We start from the raw sequence: 14,002 nt of genomic DNA on the forward strand, positions 1-14,002 counted from the left end.
TTCCGCCCTCTTCCTTTCCGCTCAATATGGTCGTAACTCCTGGGCCATCTTGCCTCGCTGAGACCCTTTCCTTCTGGTTCTTTCCTTGCCCAACTTCCATCACTTTAATAGAATTGCAACAAAGGGCAAGATCATCCCTCAGTTACACTCATTAGCTTTATAGCCGGTGGCGTGTGTGTGTGTGTGTGTGTGTGTGTGTGTGTGTGTGTGTGTGTGTGTGTGTGTGTGTGTGTGTGTGTGTGTGTGTGCGTGCCTGTGTGTGTTCTAGTATTTCCACACTGCTTTAGACATGAAAAAGGAAAAGTAGCTTCCATAGGAGGAGGTGTGAACAAGTGATGACATAAATCTAAAAAATGTCTCATTTGCACCCCTGCTGGTGACATCTATCAACATTAGGGTGGTCCCAAAAAGGAGGGATTTTTCAAATTGACTGTGTGTCGCTTTTAAAAGCGCTCCCCCTCTGGTCACCATATGAAATAACAAGTGTGTGTAAAAATTCAAAAGTGCTCCTTCTCTGGCCAACTTATGAAATAACAAGTGTGTGTAAGGAATTGAGACCCTAACCCTAACCTCTCCGGCCAAAATTAATACAAAAAAATAAATAAATAACCTGAAGTAAATAATGAAGATGAAAAAACAATTACAAATAAAAAATTCTCCCAAGATAAATGAAGTAAAAGCGGTCTTTTTCTCACAATTTGTTGACTTTTTTGGGGTAAAATTTTGAACAATTTCTCATATTCTTTCTGTTTCTGTAATATTGCAATATTTTCTCATAAAATGATGACTTTTTTATGTAAACTTATTAGTTTTTAATGCAAAATGATGTCATTTGTCATATAAAATTCTGACTTTTATCACAATATTTGCATAGTATGTATATATTCTTCATGTTGTAAATACACATCTTTATACATCTAGAAAGGCTGGTCCTAAAGAGGTAGGCATTTTTCAGAGGTCTCAAGAAGGTCAGAAATACAAAAATTTGGGTAAGAAATTTAAATGCATCCCCTTTGGCATAAATTAATTTAAAAAAAATATATGTATATAGAGACATACTGTAATAACTTGAAGTAAAAATGAAGATTAAAAACCAATAAAACTAACAAAAAGAACTAAAAGCAGTCTTTTTCTCACATTTTCGACTTTTTTCTTATAAATTTGGGAACAATTTCTCATATTCTTTCTGTTTCCGTAATATTGCAATATTTTCTGGGGAAATTATTACTTTTTATGTAAACTTAATCTTTCATGCAAAATGGTGAGATTTGTCATATAAAATTCTGACTTTTATTACAATATTGCCATTTTTTTTGTTTTCCTTGTAAAATAGTGAAATTTTTCAAGTAAAATTATGACTTTTGTCATAATTTTGCCAAGTAAAATTCCGATTCATACTATAATATTGCCAACATTTTTTAAGTTTTCTTATAAAATTGTGACTTTTGTCGAGTAAAATTACGACCCTGTTCACAAAATTGACAAAATGTTAAGCTTTTCTTGTAAAATTGTGACTGTTTTTGGGTAAAATTCCAATTTTTCTCATAATATAGCACAAATGTTCACTTTTTCTTGTAAAATTTTGACTCGTGTTGAGTAAAATGACGACTTTTAATATATCGGTGCCAAAGTTTTTCTTGTAAAATTGTGACCTTTTTCTTGTGAAATTTCAACTTATTTTTGACAACAACATTTTTAATATTTGCATAGTATGTATATATTATTCATGTTGTAAATACACATCTTTATATATCTAGAAAGGGTGGTTCTAAAGAGGTAGGCAATTTTCTCAGGTCTCAAGAAGGTAACAAATACAAAAATGTGTGTAAGAAATTTAAATGCGCCCCTTTGGCCATAATTCATTTAAAAAAATAAATAAATATGTATATAGAGACATACTGTAATAACTTAAAGTAAATAATGAAGATTAAAAACCAATAAAACAAACAAAAATAACTAAATGCAGTCTTTTTCTCACATTGTCGACTTTTTTCTTATAAATTTGGGAACAATTTCTCATATTCTTTCTGTTTCCGTAATATTGCAATATCTTCTTGTGAAATTATTAGTTGTTGATTTTTCAAGCAAAATGGCGACATTTGTCATATAAAATTCTGACTTTTATCACAATATTGCCATTTTTTTTTGTTGTCCTTGTAAAATAGTGAAATTTTTCAAGTAAAATTATGACTTTTGTCATCATTTTGCCAAGTAAAATTCCGATTAATATTACAATATTGCCAACATGTTTTAAGTTTTCTTATAAAACTGTGACTTTTGTCGAGTAAAATTACGACCCTGTTCACAAACTGCCAAAATGTTAAGCTTTCCTTGTAAAATTGCGACTGTTATTGGGTAAAATTCCAACTTTTTTCATAATATTGCACAAATGTTCACTTTTTCTTGTAAAATTTTGACTCGTGTTGAGTAAAATGACGACTTTTAATATATCAGTGCCAAAGTTTTTCTTGTGAAATTGTGACCTTTTTCTTGTGAAATTTCAACTTATTTTTCACAACAAACTTTTTTATATTTGCATAGTATGTATATATTATTCATGTTGTAAATACACATCTTTATATATCTAGAAAGGCTGGTCCTAAAGAGGTAGGCATTTTTCTCAGGTCTCAAGAAGGTAACAAATACAAAAATGTGTGTAAGAAATTTAAATGCGCCTCCTTGGCCATAATTCTTAAAAAAAAAAATGATGTATATAGAGACATACTGTAATAACTTAAAGTAAATAATGAAGATTAAAAACCAATAAAACAAACAAAAAGAACTAAAAGCAGTCTTTTTCTCACATTGTCGACTTTTTTGTTATAAATTTGGGAACAATTTCTCATATTCTTTTTGTTTCCGTAATATTGCAATATTTTCTTGTGAAAGTATTACTTATTAATTTTTCATGCAAAATGGCGACATTTGTCATATAAAATTCTGACTTTTATCACAACTTTGCCATTTTTGTTGTTGTCCTTTTAAAATAGTGAATTTTTTCAAGTAAAATTATGACTTTTGTCATAATTTTGCCAAGTAAAATTCCGATTAATATTATAATATTGCCAACATTTTTTAAAGTTTTCTTATAAAATTGTGACTTTTGTCGAGTAAAATTACGACCCTGTTCACAAAATTGCCAAAATGTTAAGCTTTTCTTGTAAAATTGCGACTGTTATTGAACAAAATTCCAACTTTTTTCATGATATTGCACAAATGTTCACTTTTTCTTGTAAAATTTTGACTCGTGTTGAGTAAAATGACGACTTTTAATATATCGGTGCCAAAGTTTTCTCGTGAAATTGTGACCTTTTTCTTGTGAAATTTCAACTTATTTTTCACAACAAACTTTTTTAATATTTGCATAGTATGTATATATTATTCATGTTGTAAATACACATCTTTATATATCTAGAAAGGCTGGTCCTAAAGAGGTAGGCATTTTTCTCAGGTCTCAAGAAGGTAACAAATACAAAAATGTGTGTAAGAAATTTATATGCGCCCCCTTGGCCATAATTCATTTAAAAAAATAAATAAATATGTATATAGAGACATACTGTAATAACTTAAAGTAAATAATGAAGATTAAAAACCAATTACAAAAAAAAAAAAAATACTAAATGCAGTCTTTTTCTCACATTGTGTCGACTTTTTTCGTATAAAATTGGGAACAATTTCTCATATTCTTTCTGTTTCCGTAATATTGCAATATTTTCTTGTGAAAGTATTACTTAACAGTCTGGAAAATAGGCGAGTCAAAAGTTTTTCATATTTTTGTTGATTTTTGGTTTCTACTGGAAAAAAACTTAATCAAATATGATTGTCAAATATATTTTGTCTGCTGTTTTTTGGGATCTACCAAAAAAAAACCTGCAAGTCAAAGATCCTCTATGTGACAAGAGCATCTTTGCTATTTTTGAAAACAGTCTGGAAAATAGGCGAGTCAAAAGTTTTTCATATTTTTGTTGACTTTTGGTGTCTACTGGGAAAAAAAAACTTAATCAAATAGGTTTGTCAAAGATATTTTATGTCTGCTGTTTTTTGGGATCCACCCCAAAAAAAATCTGCAAGTCAAAGATCCTCTATGTGACAAGAGTATCTTTGCTGTTTTTGAAAACAGTCTGGAAAATAGGCGAGTCAAAAGTTTTTCATATTTTTGTAGATTTTTGGTGTCTACTGGAAAAAAACTTGATCAAATATGTTTGTCAAATATATTTTATGTCTGCTGTTTTTTGGGATCTACTAAAAAAAACCTGCAAGTCAAAGATCCTCTATGTGACAAGAGCATCTTTGCTGTTTCTGAAAAACAGTCTGGAAAATAGGCGAGTCAAAAGTTCTTCAGATTTTTGTTGATTTTTGGTGTCTACTGTAAAAAAAAAAAACTTAATCAAATAGGTTTGTCAAAGATATTTTATGTCTGCTGTTTTTTGGGATCTACCCAAAAAAACCCTGCAAGTCAAAGATCCTCTATGTGACAAGAGCATCTTAGCTGTTTTTGAAAACAGTCTGGAAAATAGGCGAGTCAAAAGTTCTTCATATTTTTGTTGATTTTTGGTGTCTACTAGAAAAACAACTTAATCAAATAGGTTTGTCAAAGATATTTTATGTCTGCTGTTTTTTGGGATCCACCCCCAAAAAAATCTGCAAGTCAAAGATCCTCTATGTGACAAGAGCATCTTTGCTGTTTTTGAAAACAGTCTGGAAAATAGGCGAGTCAAAAGTTTTTCATATTTTTGTTGATTTTTGGTGTCTACTGGAAAAAAACTTAATCAAATATGTTTATCAAATATATTTTATGTCTGCTGTTTTTTGGGATCTACTAGAAAAAAAACCTGCAAGTCAAAGATCCTCTATGTGACAAGAGCATATTTGCTGTTTCTGAAAAAGAGTCTGGAAAATAGGCGAGTCAAAAGTTCTTCAGATTTTTGTTGATTTTTGGTGTCTACTGTAAAAAAAAACTTAATCAAATAGGTTTGTCAAAGATATTTTATGTCTGCTGTTTTTTGGGATCTACCAAAAAAACTGCAAGTCAAAGATCCTCTATGTGACAAGAGCATCTTAGCTGTTTTTGAAAACAGTCTGTAAAATAGAAGAGTCAAAAGTTTTTCATATTTTTGTTGATTTTTGGTGTCTACTGGAAAAAAAAACTTAATCAAATAGGTTTGTCAAAGATATTTTATGTCTGCTGTTTTTTGGGATCTACAAAAAAAAACCTGCAAGTCAAAGATCCTCTATGTGACAAGAGCATCTTTGCTGTTTCTGAAAAAAAGACTGGAAAATAGGCAAGTCAAAAGTTCTTCAGATTTTTGTTGATTTTTGGTGTCTACTGTAAAAAAAAAACTTAATCAAATAGGTTTGTCAAAGATATTTTATGTCTGCTGTTTTTTGGGATCCACCAAAAAAACTGCAAGTCAAAGATCCTCTATGTGACAAGAGCATCTTTGCTGTTTTTGAAAACAGTCTGGAAAATAGGCGAGTCAAAAGTTCTTCATATTTTTGTTGATTTTTGGTGTCTACTGGAAAAAAAACTTAATCAAATAGGTTTGTCAAAGATATTTTATGTCTGCTGTTTTTTGGGATCTACCCAAAAAAATCTGCAAGTCAAAGATCCTCTATGTGACAAGAGCATCTTTGCTGTTTTTGAAAACAGTCTGGAAAATAGGCGAGTCAAAAGTTTTTCATATTTTTGTTGATTTTTGGTGTCTACTGGAAAAAAACTTAATCAAATCTGTTTGTCAAAGATATTTTATGTCTGCTGTTTTTTGGGATCTACCAAAAAAACCTGCAAGTCAAAGATCCTCTATGTGACAAGAGCATCTTTGCTGTTTTTGAAAACAGTCTGGAAAATAGGCGAGTCAAAAGTTCTTCATATTTTTGTTGATTTTTGGTGTCTACTGGAAAAAAAACTAAATCAAATAGGTTTGTCAAATATATTTTATGTCTGCTGTTTTTTGGGATCTACCAAAAAAAACCTGCAAGTCAAAGATTCTCTATATGACAAGAGCATCTTTGCTGTTTTTGAAAACAGTCTGGAAAATAGGCGAGTCAAAAGTTCTTCATATTTTTGTTGATTTTTGGTGTCTACTGGAAAAAAAACCTTAATCAAATAGGTTTGTCAAAGATATTTTATGTCTGCTGTTTTTTGGGATCTACCCAAAAAAATCTGCAAGTCAAAGATCCTCTATGTGACAAGAGCATCTTTGTTGTTTTTGAAAACAGTCTGGAAAATAGGCGAGTCAAAAGTTTTTCATATTTTTGTTGATTTTTGGTGTCTACTGGAAAAACAACTTAATCAAATATGTTTGTCAAAGATATTTTATGTCTGCTGTTTTTTGGGATCCACCAAAAAAAACCTGCAAGTCAAAGATCCTCTATGTGACAAGAGCATCTTAGCTGTTTTTGAAAACAGTCTGGAAAATAGGCGAGTCAAAAGTTCTTCATATTTTTGTTGATTTTTGGTGTCTACTGGAAAAAAAACTAAATCAAATAGGTTTGTCCAATATATTTTATGTCTTCTGTTTTTTGGGATCTACCCAAAAAAACCTGCAAGTCAAAGATTCTCTATATGACAAGAGCATCTTTGCTGTTTTTGAAAACAGTCTGGAAAATAGGCGAGTCAAAAGTTTTTAATATTTTTGTTGATTTTTGGTGTCTACTGGAAAAAAAAACCTTAATCAAATAGGTTTGTCAAAGATATTTTATGTCTGCTGTTTTTTGGGATCTACCCAAAAAAAATCTGCAAGTCAAAGATCCTCTATGTGACAAGAGCATCTTTGCTGTTTTTGAAAACAGTCTGGAAAATAGGCGAGTCAAAAGTTTTTCATATTTTTGTTGATTTTTGGTTTCTACTGGAAAAACAACTTAATCAAATATGTTTGTCAAATATATTTTATGTCTGCTGTTTTTTGGGATCCACCAAAAAAAACTGCAAGTCAAAGATCCTCTATGTGACAAGAGCATCTTAGCTGTTTTTGAAAACAGTCTGGAAAATAGGCGAGTCAAAAGTTTTTCATATTTTTGTTGATTTTTGGTGTCTACTGGAAAAACAACTTAATCAAATATGTTTGTCAAAGATATTTTAAGTCTGCTGTTTTTTGGGATCCACCAAAAAAAACCTGCAAGTCAAAGATCCTCTATGTGACAAGAGCATCTTAGCTGTTTTTGAAAACAGTCTGGAAAATAGGCGAGTCAAAAGTTCTTCATATTTTTGTTGATTTTTGGTGTCTACTGGAAAAAAAAAAACTAAATCAAATATGTTTGTCAAAGATATTTTATGTCTGCTGTTTTTTGGGATTTACCCAAAAAAAATCTACAAGTCAAAGATCCTCTATGTGACAAGAGCATCTTTGCTGTTTTTGAAAACAGTCTGGAAAATAGGCGAGTCAAAAGTTTTTCATATTTTTGTTGATTTTTGGTGTCTACTGGAAAAACAACTTAATCAAATATGTTTGTCAAAGATATTTTATGTCTGCTGTTTTTTGGGATCCACCAAAAAAACTGCAAGTCAAAGATCCTCTATGTGACAAGAGCATCTTAGCTGTTTTTGAAAACAGTCTAAAATAGGCGAGTCAAAAGTTCTTCATATTTTTGTTGATTTTTGGTGTCTACTGGAAAAGAAACTTAATCAAATAGGTTTGTCAAAGATATTTTATGTCTGCTGTTTTTTGGGATCTACCCCTAAAAAATCTGCAAGTCAAAGATCCTCTATGTGACAAGAGCATCTTTGCTGTTTTTGAAAACAGTCTGGAAAATAGGCGAGTCAAAAGTTTTTCATATTTTTGTTGATTTTTGGTGTCTACTGGAAAAAAACTTAATCAAATCTGTTTGTCAAAGATATTTTATGTCTTCTGTTTTTTGGGATCTACCCAAAAAAACCTGCAAGTCAAAGATTCTCTATATGACAAGAGCATCTTTCCTGTTTTTGAAAACAGTCTGGAAAATAGGCGAGTCAAAAGTTTTTCATATTTTTGTTGATTTTTGGTGTCTACTGGAAAAAAAAACCTTAATCAAATAGGTTTGTCAAAGATATTTTATGTCTGCTGTTTTTTGGGATCTACCCAAAAAAAATCTGCAAGTCAAAGATCCTCTATGTGACAAGAGCATCTTAGCTGTTTTTGAAAACAGTCTGGAAAATAGGCGAGTCAAAAGTTTTTCATATTTTTGTTGATTTTTGGTGTCTACTGGAAAAACAACTTAATCAAATATGTTTGTCAAAGATATTTTAAGTCTGCTGTTTTTTGGGATCCACCAAAAAAAACCTGCAAGTCAAAGATCCTCTATGTGACAAGAGCATCTTAGCTGTTTTTGAAAACAGTCTGGAAAATAGGCGAGTCAAAAGTTCTTCATATTTTTGTTGATTTTTGGTGTCTACTGGAAAAAAAACTAAATCAAATATGTTTGTCAAAGATATTTTATGTCTGCTGTTTTTTGGGATTTACCCAAAAAAAATCTACAAGTCAAAGATCCTCTATGTGACAAGAGCATCTTTGCTGTTTTTGAAAACAGTCTGGAAAATAGGCGAGTCAAAAGTTTTTCATATTTTTGTTGATTTTTGGTGTCTACTGGAAAAAAAAAACTAAATCAAATATGTTTGTCAAAGATATTTTATGTCTGCTGTTTTTTGGGATCCACAAAAAAAACTGCAAGTCAAAGATCCTCTATGTGACAAGAGCATCTTAGCTGTTTTTGAAAACAGTCTAAAATAGGCGAGTCAAAAGTTCTTCATATTTTTGTTGATTTTTGGTGTCTACTGGAAAAAAAACTTAATCAAATAGGTTTGTCAAAGATATTTTATGTCTGCTGTTTTTTGGGATCTACCCCTAAAAAATCTGCAAGTCAAAGATCCTCTATGTGACAAGAGCATCTTTGCTGTTTTTGAAAACAGTCTGGAAAATAGGCGAGTCAAAAGTTTTTCATATTTTTGTTGATTTTTGGTGTCTACTGGAAAAAAACTTAATCAAATCTGTTTGTCAAAGATATTTTATGTCTGCTGTTTTTTGGGATCTACCCCTAAAAAATCTGCAAGTCAAAGATCCTCTATGTGACAAGAGCATCTTTGCTGTTTTTGAAAACAGTCTGGAAAATAGGCGAGTCAAAAGTTTTTCATATTTTTGTTGATTTTTGGTGTCTACTGGAAAAAAACTTAATCAAATCTGTTTCTCAAATATATTTTATGTCTGCTGTTTTTTGGGATCTACAAAAAAAACCCTGCAAGTCAAAGATCCTCTATGTGACAAGAGCATCTTTGCTGTGTCTGAAAAACAGTCTGGAAAATAGGCGAGTCAAAAGTTCTTCATATTTTTGTTGATTTTTGGTGTCTACTGGAAAAAAAACTAAATCAAATAGGTTTGTCAAATATATTTTATGTCTTCTGTTTTTTGGGATCTACCAAAAAAAACCTGCAAGTCAAAGATTCTCTATATGACAAGAGCATCTTTGCTGTTTTTGAAAACAGTCTGGAAAATAGGCGAGTCAAAAGTTTTTCATATTTTTGTTGATTTTTGGTGTCTACTGGAAAAAAAAAACTTAATCAAATAGGTTTGTCAAAGATATTTTATGTCTGCTGTTTTTTGGGATCCACCCCAAAAAAATCTGCAAGTCAAAGATCCTCTATGTGACAAGAGCATCTTTGCTGTTTTTGAAAACAGTCTGGAAAATAGGCGAGTCAAAAGTTTTTCAAATTTGTGTTGATTTTTGGTGTCTACTGGAAAAACAACTTAATCAAATAGGTTTGTCAAATATATTTTATGTCTGCTGTTTTTTGGGATCTACCAAAAAACCCTGCAAGTCAAAGATCCTCTATGTGACAAGAGCATCTTTGCTGTTTTTGAAAACAGTCTGGAAAATAGACGAGTCAAAAGTTTTTCATATTTTTGTTGATTTTTGGTGTCTACTGGAAAAACAACTTAATCAAATAGGTTTGTCAAAGATATTTTATGTCTGCTGTTTTTTGGGATCTACCAAAAAAAACCTGCAAGTCAAAGATCCTCTATTTGACAAGAGCATCTTTTCTGTTTTTGAAAACAGTCTGGAAAATAGACGAGTCAAAAGTTTTTCATATTTTTGTTGATTTTTGGTGTCTACTGGAAAAAAAACTTAATGAAATAGCTTTGTCAAAGATATTTTATGTCTGCTGTTTTTTGGGATCTACCCCAAAAAATCTGCAAGTCAAAGATGCTCTATGTGACAATAGCATTTTTGCTGTTTTTTAAAACAGTCTGAAAAATAGGCGAGTCAAAAGTTTTTCTAATTTGTGTTGATTTTTGGTGTCGACTGGAAAAAAACTTAATGAAATAGCTTGGTCAAAGATATTTTATGTCTGCTGTTTTTTGGGATCCACCCCAAAAAATCTGCAAGTCAAAGATGCTCTTTGTGACAATAGCATTTTTGCTGTTTTTTAAAACAATCTGAAAAATAGGCGAGTCAAAAGTTTTTCAAATTTGTGTTGATTTTTGGTGTCTACTGGAAAAACAACTTAATCAAATAGGTTTGTCAAAGATATTTTATGTCTGCTGTTTTTTGGGATCTACCAAAAAACCCCTGCAAGTCAAAGATCCTCTATTTGACAAGAGCATCTTTGCTGTTTTTGAAAACAGTCTGGAAAATAGACGAGTCAAAAGTTTTTCATATTTTTGTTGATTTTTGGTGTCTACTGGAAAAAAAACTTAATGAAATAGCTTTGTCAAAGATATTTAATGTCTGCTGTTTTTTGGGATCCACCCCCAAAAAAATCTGCAAGTCAAAGATCCTCTATGTGACAAGAGCATCTTTGCTGTTTTTGAAAACAGTCTGGAAAATAGGCAAGTCAAAAGTTTTTCATATTTTTGTTGATTTTTGGTGTCTACTGGAAAAAAAACTTAATCAAATAGGTTTGTCAAAGATATTTTATGTCTGCTGTTTTTTGGGATATACCAAAAAAACCCTGCAAGTCAAAGATCCTCTATGTGACAAGAGCATCTTTGCTGTTACTGAAAACAGTCTGGAAAATAGGCGGGTCAAAAGTTCTTCATATTTTTGTTGATTTTTGGTGTCTCCTGGGGAAAAAAAACTTAATCACATAGGTTTGTCAAAGATATTTTATGTCTGCGGTTTTTTGGGATCTACCCAAAAAAATCTGCAAGTCAAAGATCCTCCATGTGACAAGAGCATCTTTGCTGTTTTTGAAAACAGTCTGTAAAATAGGCGAGTCAAAAGTTTTTCACATTTTTGTTGATTTTTGGTGTCTACTGGAAAAACAACTTAATCAAATAGGTTTGTCAAAGATATTTTATGTCTACTGTTTTTTGGGATCTACCAAAAAAACCCTGCAAGTCAAAGATCCTCTATGTGACAAGAGCATCTTTGCTGTTTTTGAAAACAGTCTGTAAAATGGCGAGTCAAAAGTTCTTGATATTTTTGTTGATTTTTGGTGTCTACTGGAAAAAAAACTTAATCAAATAGGTTTGTCAAATATATTTTATGTCTTCTGTTTTTTGGGATCCACCAAAAAAAAACCTGCAAGTCGAAGATCCTCTATGTGACAAGAGCATCTTTGCTGTTTTTGAAAACAGTCTGTAAAATAGGCGAGTCAAAAGTTTTTCACATTTTTGTTGATTTTTGGTGTCTACTGGAAAAACAACTTAATCAAATAGGTTTGTCAAAGATATTTTATGTCTGCTGTTTTTTGGGATCTACCAAAAAAACCCTGCAAGTCAAAGATCCTCTATGTGACAAGAGCATCTTTGCGGTTTTTGAAAACAGTCTGGAAAATAGACGAGTCAAAAGTTCTTCATATTTTTGTTGATTTTTGGTGTCTACTGGAAAAAAAAACTTAATCAAATAGGTTTGTGAAAGATATTTTATGTCTGCTGTTTTTTGGGATCTACTAAAAAAAACCCTGCAAGTCAAAGATCCTCTATGTGACAAGAGCATCTTGGCCGTTTCTGAAAAACAGTCTGGAAAATAGGCGAGTCAAAAGTTCTTCAGATTTTTGGTGATTTTTGGTGTCTACTGTAAAAAAAAACTTAATCAAATAGGTTTGTCAAAGATATTTTATGTCTGCTGTTTTTTGGGATCTACCAAAAAAAACCTGCAAGTCAAAGATCCTCTATGTGACAAGAGCATCTTAGCTGTTTTTGAAAACAGTCTGGAAAATAGGCGAGTCAAAAGTTATTCATATTTTTGTTGATTTTTGGTGTCTACTGGAAAAAAAACATAATGAAATAGCTTTGTCAAAGATATTTTATGTCTGCTGTTTTTTGGGATCCACCCCAAAAAATCTGCAAGTCAAAGATGCTCTATGTGACAATAGCATTTTTGCTGTTTTTGAAAACAGTCTGAAAAATAGGCGAGTCAAAAGTTTTTCAAATTTGTGTTGATTTTTGGTGTCTACTGGAAAAACAACTTAATCAAATAGGTTTGTCAAAGATATTTTATGTCTGCTGTTTTTTGGGATCTACCAAAAAACCCCTGCAAGTCAAAGATCCTCTATGTGACAAGAGCATCTTTGCTGTTTTTGAAAACAGTCTGGAAAATAGACGAGTCAAAAGTTCTTCATATTTTTGTTGATTTTTGGTGTCTACTGGAAAAAAAACATAATGAAATAGCTTTGTCAAAGATATTTTATGTCTGCTGTTTTTTGGGATCCACCCCAAAAAATCTGCAAGTCAAAGATGCTCTATGTGACAATAGCATTTTTGCTGTTTTTGAAAACAGTCTGAAAAATAGGCGAGTCAAAAGTTTTTCAAATTTGTGTTGATTTTTGGTGTCTACTGGAAACACAACTTAATCAAATAGGTTTGTCAAAGATATTTTATGTCTGCTGTTTTTTGGGATCTACCCCCCAAAAAAATCTGCAAGTCAAAGATGCTCTATGTGACAATAGCATCTTTGCTGTTTTTGAAAACAGTCTGGAAAATAGGCTAAACAAAAGTGTTTCATATTTTTTAGTTTTTTTTTTTTTTTAGGTCCACTGAAGAAAAAAAAATCAGAGTCAAAAATCTTCAATCTGACAGGAGCACTTCGCTGTTTTTAAAAATGTACTGAAATAATAGGCTTCGTCTGCTGTTTTGGGGGATCTATTGAAAACACTGCTCTTCATAGATCCTCTATATCAGTGGTCCCCAACCTTTTTGTTTCCGCGGACCGGTCAACGCTTAATAATTTGTCCCGCGGCCCGGGTGGTGGGGGTTTCCTTTTTTTTTTTTTTCTTTGTCATGAAAAAAGGACGTTTTTGTCATGAAAAAGGGAGGTTTTTGTGCTTGGTGCACTAATTGTAAGTGTATATTGTGTTTTTTATGTTGATTTAATAAATAAATATATATATATATTTTTTTTTTTTAAATAAAAATTAATAAAAAAAAATTCTGCGGCCCGGTTGGGGACCACTGCTCTATATGACAGAGTGCTCGGCTGTTTTTAGGAACCTAAAAAATGAGCTAGTCAGAGAGTTGTCATATTTCTGCTGTTTTTAGGGATTATTTTGGGAAAAAAAAGGCCATTTAAAAATCTTCCATAATCCCCGTTTTTTTGTTCCTGATGTTATGCCTCTCTCTGTCCATCCGTCTCAGGTTATGTCTCAGAGACACGACTCCTACCTTTCAGCTTTTCCGTCTCAGTGCGTGCACACATGAGAAGGACAAAGTCACACCAGTGGGAGTGGACCTGCTGGCCTGGAGGACCAGGAGCTCCTTGATCCCTCAGCTAGCGTTTCAGCGCCCTGCAACACAAGCTGCACACAAACGTGAGCCTCACTCCGATTCTTTTACGTCTCTGCATTACAGCTGACCAACCTCCTTTGACCTCACTCATTTGCAACAGTTTGTCTGCGCACACACACACACACACACACACACACACACACACACACACACACACGTCAGTGTCTGGCGGTAATTGCATAACCTGTAAAGACCTGCTCAATAATGCATGGTCATGGCAGCCTGTCTGATGGAAAAGCCCCAATGCCGTGTGTGTGTGCGTGCGTGTGTGTGTGTGTGTGTTTGATCCCTAACCACATCTTCAA

At 32.2% G+C, this 14,002-nt stretch overlaps 1 long non-coding RNA gene across 1 annotated transcript in view; it reads left to right on the forward strand.

Moving 5' to 3' along the window:
* LOC133543836 (uncharacterized) overlaps positions 1-13,716 on the forward strand; it is a 129,198-nt gene extending 115,482 nt beyond the window's left edge. Inside the window, exon 4 of the long non-coding RNA XR_009804531.1 lies at positions 13,548-13,716. This is a non-coding gene — a long non-coding RNA (uncharacterized LOC133543836). The remainder of the gene's footprint in view (positions 1-13,547) is intronic.
* Positions 13,717-14,002: the final 286 nt, after the last annotated feature.

The sequence above is a fragment of the Nerophis ophidion genome, linkage group LG26, assembly GCF_033978795.1.
Source record: "Nerophis ophidion isolate RoL-2023_Sa linkage group LG26, RoL_Noph_v1.0, whole genome shotgun sequence".
Taxonomy (NCBI): domain Eukaryota; kingdom Metazoa; phylum Chordata; class Actinopteri; order Syngnathiformes; family Syngnathidae; genus Nerophis; species Nerophis ophidion.